Source organism: Salvelinus namaycush, unplaced genomic scaffold (genome assembly GCF_016432855.1).
Source record: "Salvelinus namaycush isolate Seneca unplaced genomic scaffold, SaNama_1.0 Scaffold159, whole genome shotgun sequence".
In the NCBI taxonomy this organism is placed as follows: Eukaryota; Metazoa; Chordata; class Actinopteri; order Salmoniformes; family Salmonidae; genus Salvelinus; species Salvelinus namaycush.
In genome coordinates this window covers 116,357-125,630 of record NW_024058330.1, presented here as the reverse complement: position 1 = coordinate 125,630, position 9,274 = coordinate 116,357, and the positions used below count along the sequence as shown (strand labels likewise).

General features: G+C 45.4%; 1 non-coding gene across 1 annotated transcript; it reads right to left on the bottom strand.

Moving 5' to 3' along the window:
• Nucleotides 1–2,153: 2,153 nt before the first annotated feature.
• LOC120037148 lies at nucleotides 2,154–2,269 on the bottom strand. The gene has a single exon (XR_005474771.1). It is a non-coding gene; the product is annotated as a U5 spliceosomal RNA (small nuclear RNA).
• Nucleotides 2,270–9,274: the final 7,005 nt, after the last annotated feature.

Sequence of the window (9,274 nt, the reverse complement as noted above, 5' to 3'; positions counted from 1 at the left end):
GTCAAAAATGGAAATAAAAATATTATCTGAGTTTATTGCCTCCGCCTACCGGAGTACTCCTTGCTCGCTAGCAGGAGCGACACTAGTAGACAGTGTCCTTCGCTCCCGCCAGCTGAACACCTTCCCTCGCCGTCGTTAGTTAGCGACACCGTGTGCTGGCTTGCTAGTTAGTTAGTACCACCGGAGAAAACCGTGCCCGACAGGCGGGGGCGAAGGACACTGTCTACCGGTCGTCCCCACCACCTACTGTACTGTGTGTTCAAATCTCATCGTGGACAACTTTTTTTGTTTAGCTTTTTAGACACTTTTCAACTACTGCACTTGCTATTTTTGAGCTACTTTTCAACTACTTAACATGTTAGCTAACCCTTACCCCTAGCCTAGCTAATGTTAGCCAGGTAGCTAACGGTAGCTTTAGTCACCTAGCTAACGTTAGCCACAACAAATTAGAATTCGTAACATATCATACGCGTTAGCAAATTCGTAACATATACGAGTTGTAATACAAAATTAATACATAACTTAGATGTTTTTTGTCATTTGGCCATCAGATTTGCCACCAATGCTCCTTATAGGACACATCACTGCACTCTATACTCCTCTGTAAACTGGTCATCTCTATACCCGTCGCAAGTCCCACTGGTTGATGCTTATTTATAAAACCTTCTTAGGCCTCACTCCCCCCTATCTGAGATATCTACTGCAGCCCTCATCCTCCACATACAACACCCGTTCTGCCAGTCACATTCTGTTGAAGGTCCCCAAAGCACACACATCTCTGGGTCGCTCCTCTTTTCAGTTCGCTGCAGCTAGCGACTGGAACGAGCTGCAACAAACACTCGAACTGGACAATTTTATCTCAATCTCTTCATTCAAAGACGCAATCATGGACACTTACTGACAGTTGTGGCTGCTTTGTGTGATGTATTTGTGTGTCTACCTTCTTGCCCTTTGTGCTGTTGTCCATGCCCAATAATGTTTGTGTCATGTTTCGTGCTGCTACCATGCTGTGTTGTCATGTGTCCCTGCCTTGCTATGCTGTTGTCTTAGGTCTCTCTTTATGTAGTGTTGTGTTGTCTCTCTTGTTGTGATGTGTTTTGTCCTATATGTATATTGTATTTTTTTTTATTTTTTTTATCCCAGGCCCCCGGCCTTTTGGTAGGCCGTCATTGTAAATAAGAATTTGCTCTTAACTGACTTGCCTAGTTAAATAAAGGTTAAATAAAAATAAATAAAATAGAAAACGTAACATATCATACTAAATGTAATTTCATGGATTTACATACAGGATTTACGTCATTTGGCCCTTATAGAGTGGCCCATAAATGTAAATCAACTAGTTTTTTCATATTGACTATACATATTGCACCATACGTTGTAAAAGGGGGTCCATTCTACTCAGGAGCACTTGTAGTTAAGAAATACACAGAGTTTACACCCAGAGGAGCATTTGTAAACATTTCTAAAAACACAATTCCACTTTGACATTATGGGGTATTGTGTGTAGGTCAGTGACACAATATATCAATTTTATCCATTTTAAATATTCAGGCTGTAACACAACAAAATGTGGAAAAAGTCAAGGGGTGTAAATACTTTCTGTTTATTCCAATATGAAAAACATACTTCATTTAAGAGGATTTGCCACACTTTAAGGGCCGCCAAATGAGCAGAGACGCTGTAAAATCTGTGGATTTGGAAAGCTGAAGTGCTCCTGAGTAGAATGGGCACCCTTTTACTGTGACACAACGTACATAAAAGTGTGTACTAAGTATGTCCAATATGGAAAAACAGATTGGATTTAAGATGATGGGCCACTATCAGGGCTGCAAAAAAAGTGCTCCCGAGTAGAATGAACCCCAAACTCCCTTTACAAGCGACACAAAGTACAGAAAATTATGTACGGTGCAGTATGTATATCCAATATAAAAAAACTGGTTGGATTTAAACTGATAGGCTGCAGAACGATCCACTTGCCTCGTACACTGTGAGTTTGGAAACTAGAGGTGCTCTTTGAGCACTCCCTCTATTTTCCTCCCAAGATACTGTATCAATGCTGCATAGGTCTAAAAGGCAGGCAAAATGTAGGTTTCAAACTGGACACTTCTACTCAAATATGTACTAAATGAATTTTACTTTCAACAAGTGTAGGAAGCCCAGCCGTGAGGCCGGGCATCAAAAAATTAGTTGATACTCAGTATGTTCCTCTCCACGGAAATCTTTAGTAAAAGGCGAAAGATTTATGCGATCTGAAGAGAAACTAGAGTGTACTGCTGTCCGAAGGGGTTGACACCAACCAGATTCACAGCACTATCAATCTCGATAACGGTTATGGATAAATATTGTTGTGCCCAATTATATGGTTTGGTCAGAGACGCATAGATAAGGTTTTCACGACCATGTTCTTGTCGCTTTATATGTAAGTGTTTTTGGTGGAATTACGGCAAATAATCAAATATTGTTTCTATAAAGTGTATGTAGACACACGATGGGGACCCTGGGTAATATAGTGTCCACTACTTCTGTCGTTACTAGTTACCACAGCCACAAAGTCCTAAACCCCGCCCATTTCTACAATTTCGCTTCTAAATATTAAATGTTTAGCCTAGCTCTAACCTTAACCACACGGATACATGTATGCCTAACCCTAACCTTGAATGAAGAACATACATGTTTACAATGTGGCTGTGTTAACTAGTGGAATCAACTACTTCCTGATTGTTTCCATTCCATGCTTAATTCCGTCGTTAAACTACTGCATTGAAGACTGGAATGACACGTTACACAAATTAGACATTTTCTTCTTTGGTATTTTGGTGGATCATGTAGATTTGGGATTCAGCAGTAGAGAGGGCTCCAGCCCTGCCTGTAGTAGCGGGGGTAGCCAGTAGGAGGCGCAGTTCACCACACTGAGCGCCTCACACAGCAGTCCACCAAATCATCATTTCAGCCGGATCCTGTCAATCTATCCGTTTTGGACTGTTTTGTTCCGGATCCTATTTCGTCCGGATCCGTTACCATGGCATGACATTTTTATCTCTCACTTTTTGCGATGCAACAACAATAATAAAAGCGACCAAAGTTCATTTGAGTTGCCTCTTTGTTTATTCTCCTGCCCCCACAAAAAAACGTTATTTGAAAAAACAAAAAACATTTTCAGCCCAGCCCTAATATTATAAGAGTTGATTTGGGTTGAGCCGGCCCAGGTTTATGGTTTGTGCAACATTGTAACCTATGTTTGAGACCAAAGCCTGTCCTTGTCTGTGTGAGAAGCGTGTCAGTATCTCTCACGTAACTAGAATGAGATTCACTTTCTATGATATCTCTCCCTCTCTGTTCTGATAGACATGAGCTTGCAACTCTCATCTCTCCAGCGTTGCACTTCATCATTTATTGCTTAGAATCATAGCCGCGCGAAGGGTTCTGAAGGATCTGCAGCACCCTTGATAAATACATCAGCCGATATTACAGAATTACTACTGTCTGTTCAGAAATAAATCATTCAGAAGAGCCCACTACACCATGACAAGGCCTATAATTTAGCCACAGAGGATCAATTGCTTCTTAAAAAAAAAAAAAAAAAAGCCTAGTTGTGGAGTGTAGCCCAATAATATATATTTCAAATACAACTGATGGAAAACACAGGTTGGAAAGCAAATGGTTCCTGCTGAAAAGTGAAGACTATGTTGTAGCCTACCAAAATACTTGATCAATTTCCAAATATTGTTTTACAAAGAGAGAGAGACAGAGAGATGTTTTTGACAGGAACACATTGGCCATCACCAGGGAGTGAGCTGAGCGTCATTGGCCATCACCAGGGAGTGAGATGCGTGTCATTGGCCATCACCAGGGAGTGAGCTGCGTGTCATTGGCCATCACCAGGGAGTGAGCTGCGTGTCATTGGCCATCACCAGGGAGTGAGCTGCGTGTTATTGGCCATCACCAGGGAGTGAGCTGCGCGTCATTGGCCATCACCAGGGAGTGAGCTGCGTGTCATTGGCCATCACCAGGGAGTGAGCTGCGTGTCATTGGCCATCACCAGGGAGTGAGCTGCGTGTCATTGGCCATCACCAGGGAGTGAGCTGCGTGTCATTGGCCATCACCAGGGAGTGAGCTGAGCGTCATTGGCCATCACCAGGGAGTGAGCTGCGTGTCATTGGCCATCACCAGGCAGTGAGCTGAGCGTCATTGGCCATCACCAGGTAGTGAGCTGCGCGTCATTGGCCATCATCAAGGAGTGAGCTGCGCGTCATTGGCCATCACCAGGGAGTGAGCTGCGTGTCATTTGCCATCACCAGGGAGTGAGCTGCGTGTCATTGGCCATCACCAGGAAGTGAGCTGCGTGTCATTGGCCATCACCAGGGAGTGAGCTGCGTGTCATTGGCCATCACAGGGAGTGAGCTGCGTGTCATTGGCCATCACCAGGGAGTGAGCTGCGTGTCATTGGCCATCACCGGGGAGTGAGCTGCGTGTCATTGGCCATCACCAGGGAGTGAGCTGCTTGTCATTGGCCATCACCAGGGAGTGAGCTGCGTGTCATTGGCCATCACCAGGGAGTGAGCTGCGTGTCATTGGCCATCACCGGGGAGTGAGCTGCGTGTCATTGGCCATCACCAGGGAGTGAGCTGCTTGTCATTGGCCATCACCAGGGAGTGAGCTGCTTGTCATTGGCCATCACCAGGGAGTGAGCTGCGTGTCATTGGCCATCACCGGGGAGTGAGCTGCGTGTCATTGGCCATCACCGGGGAGTGAGCTGCGTGTCATTGGCCATCACCAGGGAGTGAGCTGCTTGTCATTGGCCATCACCAGGGAGTGAGCTGCGTGTCATTGGCCATCACCAGGGAGTGAGCTGCGTGTCATTGGCCATCACCGGGGAGTGAGCTGCGTGTCATTGGCCATCACCAGGGAGTGAGCTGCTTGTCATTGGCCATCACCAGGGAGTGAGCTGCTTGTCATTGGCCATCACCAGGGAGTGAGCTGCGTGTCATTGGCCATCACCAGGGAGTGAGCTGCGTGTCATTGGCCATCGCCGGGGAGTGAGCTGCGTGTCATTGGCCATCACCAGGGAGTGAGCTGCTTGTCATTGGCCATCACCAGGGAGTGAGCTGCGTGTCATTGGCCATCACCAGGGAGTGAGCTGCGTGTCATTGGCCATCACCAGGGAGTGAGCTGCGTGTCATTGGCCATCACCAGGGAGTGAGCTGCGTGTCGTTGGCCATCACCAGGGAGTGAGCTGCGTGTCATTGGCCATCACCAGGGAGTGAGCTGCGCGTCATTGGCCATCACCAGGGAGTGAGCTGCGTGTCATTGGCAATCACCAGGGAGTGAGCTGCGTGTCATTGGCCATCACCAGGGAGTGAGCTGCGCGTCATTGGCCATCACCAGGGAGTGAGCTGCGTGTCATTGGCAATCACCAGGGAGTGAGCTGCGTGTCATTGGCCATCACCAGGGAGTGAGCTGCGTGTCATTGGCCATCACCAGGGAGTGAGCTGCGTGTCATTGGCCATCACCATGGAGTGAGCTGCGTGTCATTGGCCATCACCAGGGAGTGAGCTGCGTGTCATTGGCCATCACCAGGGAGTGAGCTGCGTGTCATTGGGTGAGTCGGTGAAACTGGAAAGCTTTTTTAGCATTATAATTTCCTCATATTGTTCAATGTGTTTCTCCACACACCTGGTCCAGGCTATTGATGGATTCAAGACCAGGTCGTTTTTAATGATCTCACATTCTCAGTTTGTCAGTGTCAAAGTAGCCTGCCATTTCGATCATTTGGCCGGTATTAAAAATATTCTGCCAAAGTCTCCAGTCATGTAAAATGACGTAGAATTGCATGAAATGCATTTATAAAATGCCAACATTTTCCCGGACCATAGGCTACTAAAACATTATCCCCATGTGTGCATCTTCTGTAAGTGCCTCTACTGACCTATGCCATTATGCAAATGCGATGACATGCATGCAATGCTTTATTATAAAGGTGAACTCCCCAGGTCACCTTTATTTTATTTACATTTTTTATTTTACCTTTATTTATACAGTTTTTTTTCTCATTGAGATAATATCTCGTTTCCATGAGAGACCTGGTCCAATAGCACCTAGCGCTCAGTTTTTGTTCCGGCATCTCCCAAATTAACTGCTCTCCAGTAAGCATTCTCCCGTTCTGCTGCTCTGGTCTGAAGCCGCTCCTGTTCTGCTGCTCTGGTCTGAAGCCACTCCTGTTCTGCTGCTCTGTTCTGGAGCCGCTCCCGTTCTGATGCTCTGGTCTGGAGCTGCTCCCGTTCTGCTGCTCTGGTCTGGAGCTGCTCCTGTTCTGCTGCTCTGGTCTGGAGCTGCTCCTGTTCTGCTGCTCTGGTCTGAAGCCACTCCTGTTCTGCTGCTCTGTTCTGGAGCTGCTCCTGTTCTGCTGCTCTGGTCTGGAGCTGCTCCCGTTCTGATGCTCTGGTCTGGAGCCGCTCCCGTTCTGCTGCTCTGGTCTGGAGCTGCTTCTGTTCTGCTACTCTGGTCTGGAGCTGCTCCTGTTCTGCTGCTCTGGTCTGGAGCTGCTTCTGTTCTGCTGCTCTGGTCTGGAGCGGCTTCTGTTCTGCTGCTCTGGTCTGGAGCTGCTCCTGTTCTGCTGCTCTGGTCTAGAGCTGCTTCTGTTCTGCTGCTCTGGTCTGGAGCTGCTCCTGTTCTGCTGCTCTGGTCTGGAGCTGCTTCTGTTCTGCTACTCTGGTCTGGAGCTGCTCCTGTTCTGCTGCTCTGGTCTGGAGCGGCTTCTGTTCTGCTGCTCTGGTCTGGAGCTGCTCCTGTTCTGCTGCTCTGGTCTAGAGCTGCTTCTGTTCTGCTGCTCTGGTCTGGAGCTGCTCCTGTTCTGCTGCTCTGGTCTAGAGCTGCTTCTGTTCTGCTGCTCTGGTCTAGAGCTGCTTCTGTTCTGCTGCTCTGGTCTAGAGCTGCTCCTGTTCTGCTGCTCTGGTCTGGAGCTGCTCCTGTTCTGCTGCTCTGGTCTGGAGCTGCTTCTGTTCTGCTGCTCTGGTCTGGAGCTGCTTCTGTTCTGCTGCTCTGGTCTGGGTATGCCACTGTTTTGAAAGATGTACTGCAGCGCCACTGATCCACATTTGAACAGAAAAGAAAGAAACGAGGGCCAGGCTGAGTGGCAATACATCATGATAGTGATTTTAGTAGCCCATTTTAGATTGTTGGTGTGGAGCTAGTGCATGTTGGCTGCTATACCCAATTGACACTTGATTCCTACATGGAGTAACATTTGCAGGTCACACACACACACGCACGCACGCACGCACGCACGCACGCACGCACGCACGCACGCACGCACACACACACACACACACACACACACACACACACACACACACACACGCACACACACACTTGGTTTGCCTACCTGTTCCATGGCTCTGTTCTGTTGATATTATGTAATAGATTGTAGATACAGTAGAACAAGAGAGGTCAATGAGTGTTGATTTGATAGTACTGTCATGACGTTGGCCTAGGGGTAGGTTTATGACAGTCATAAATACCTCTTTCCCCCCTTTTCCTTCTCCCTACTATAACTGATGTGACATAAGAAAACCCCTTGGTTAACCTGTTTGGCGTGCAAGCCCGACGTCGGTACACTTATGACAACAGCCACTTCAAGTGCAGGGCGCGAAATTCAAAATATATTTTTTAAAAATATTTAACTTTCACACATTAACAAGTCCAAGACACCAGATGAAAGGTACACATCTTGTGAATCAAGCCAACATGTCCGATTTTTAAAATGTTTTACAGGGAAGACACAATATGTAAATCTATTAGCTAACCACGTTAGCAAAAGACACCACTATTTTTACTCCATCAGTTTTTTACTACATCAGTAGCTATCACAAATTCGACCAAATAAAGATATAAATAGCCACTAACCAAGAAACAACTTCATCAGATGACAGTCTGATAATATATTTATTGTATAGCATATGTTTTGTTAGAAAAATGTGCATATTTCAGGTATAAATCATAGTTTACATTGCAGCTACAGTCAGAAATTGCACCGAAAGCAGACAGAAAAATTACAGACACCAACGCCAAATAACTAAATACTCATCATAAAACATTTCTGAAAAATACATAGTGTACAGCAATTGAAAGACAGGCATCTTGTGATTCCAGACAATATTTCCGATTTATCAAGTGTTTTACAGCGAAAACACAATATAGCGTTATATTAGCTTAGCACAATAGCAAACATAACAACAGCATTGATTCAAGGCAAAAATAGCTATAACGTATAAACCACCAAAATATATTAATTGTTTCACTAACCTTCTCAGAATTCTTCAGATGACAGTCCTGTAACATCATATTACACAATGCATATAGAGTTTGTTCGAAAATGTGCATATTTAGCGGCACAAATCGTGCTTAGACAATGAGAATAGTGTCCATAACGTCAAGCAATCTGTCCGGCGCCATCTTGTAAAGGCACCTTTTCTTATCGAATACTATTCATAAACTTGACTAAAAAAATACAGGTTGGACAGCAATTGAAAGACAAATTAGTTCTTAATGCAATCGCTGAATTACATTTTTAAAATTAACCTTACTGCGCAATACAGGCTGCGATAACGCAAGGCTACACTGCAGGAAATGGCGTCTTATGCATTTGACATTTTTCAACAGAACAATGAATTATCAGCATAAATAGTTCTTACTTTTAGATGAACTCCCATCAGAATCTTGGGAAATGTGTCCGTTGTCCAAAAGAATCGTTGCTAGGTTGGAGAACGTCGTCTTCAACGTTGCAATTAGCAATAAACAATAGCCATGTGGGCCAGAGATACCCAACTTCCTAAAACGTCACGAAAATAAATACCCGAAAATCGCAATATACTGACATAAACTGATATAATTCGGTTTAAAATAACAACATTACGATGTCTTCAACACCTATATCGAATAAAAACAGAGCCGGATATATCTAGGAGCTAATACGGGAGCTTCTAAAATGACATGCCAAGACCCTTCCTGCGTCAGAGCGAAGAGTGGAAAGATGGGACACTTTGGTTCCAAGCAATTTATAACCTTTGGGACCTACATAGAAACTCCATTTCAACTCTCCCTATTCGCTGACACCCAGTGGAAGGCGTATGCAGTGCATCTCAACCAATAGAGGACAGGCAAATTAATACACAGGTCTCAGAACAGCCAGCAAAATTCTGCATTCTGACATACACATAGGAAAATTGCTCTAAGTCGAGTTCTGTTTCACTCAGAGAAATAATTCAAACGGTTTTAG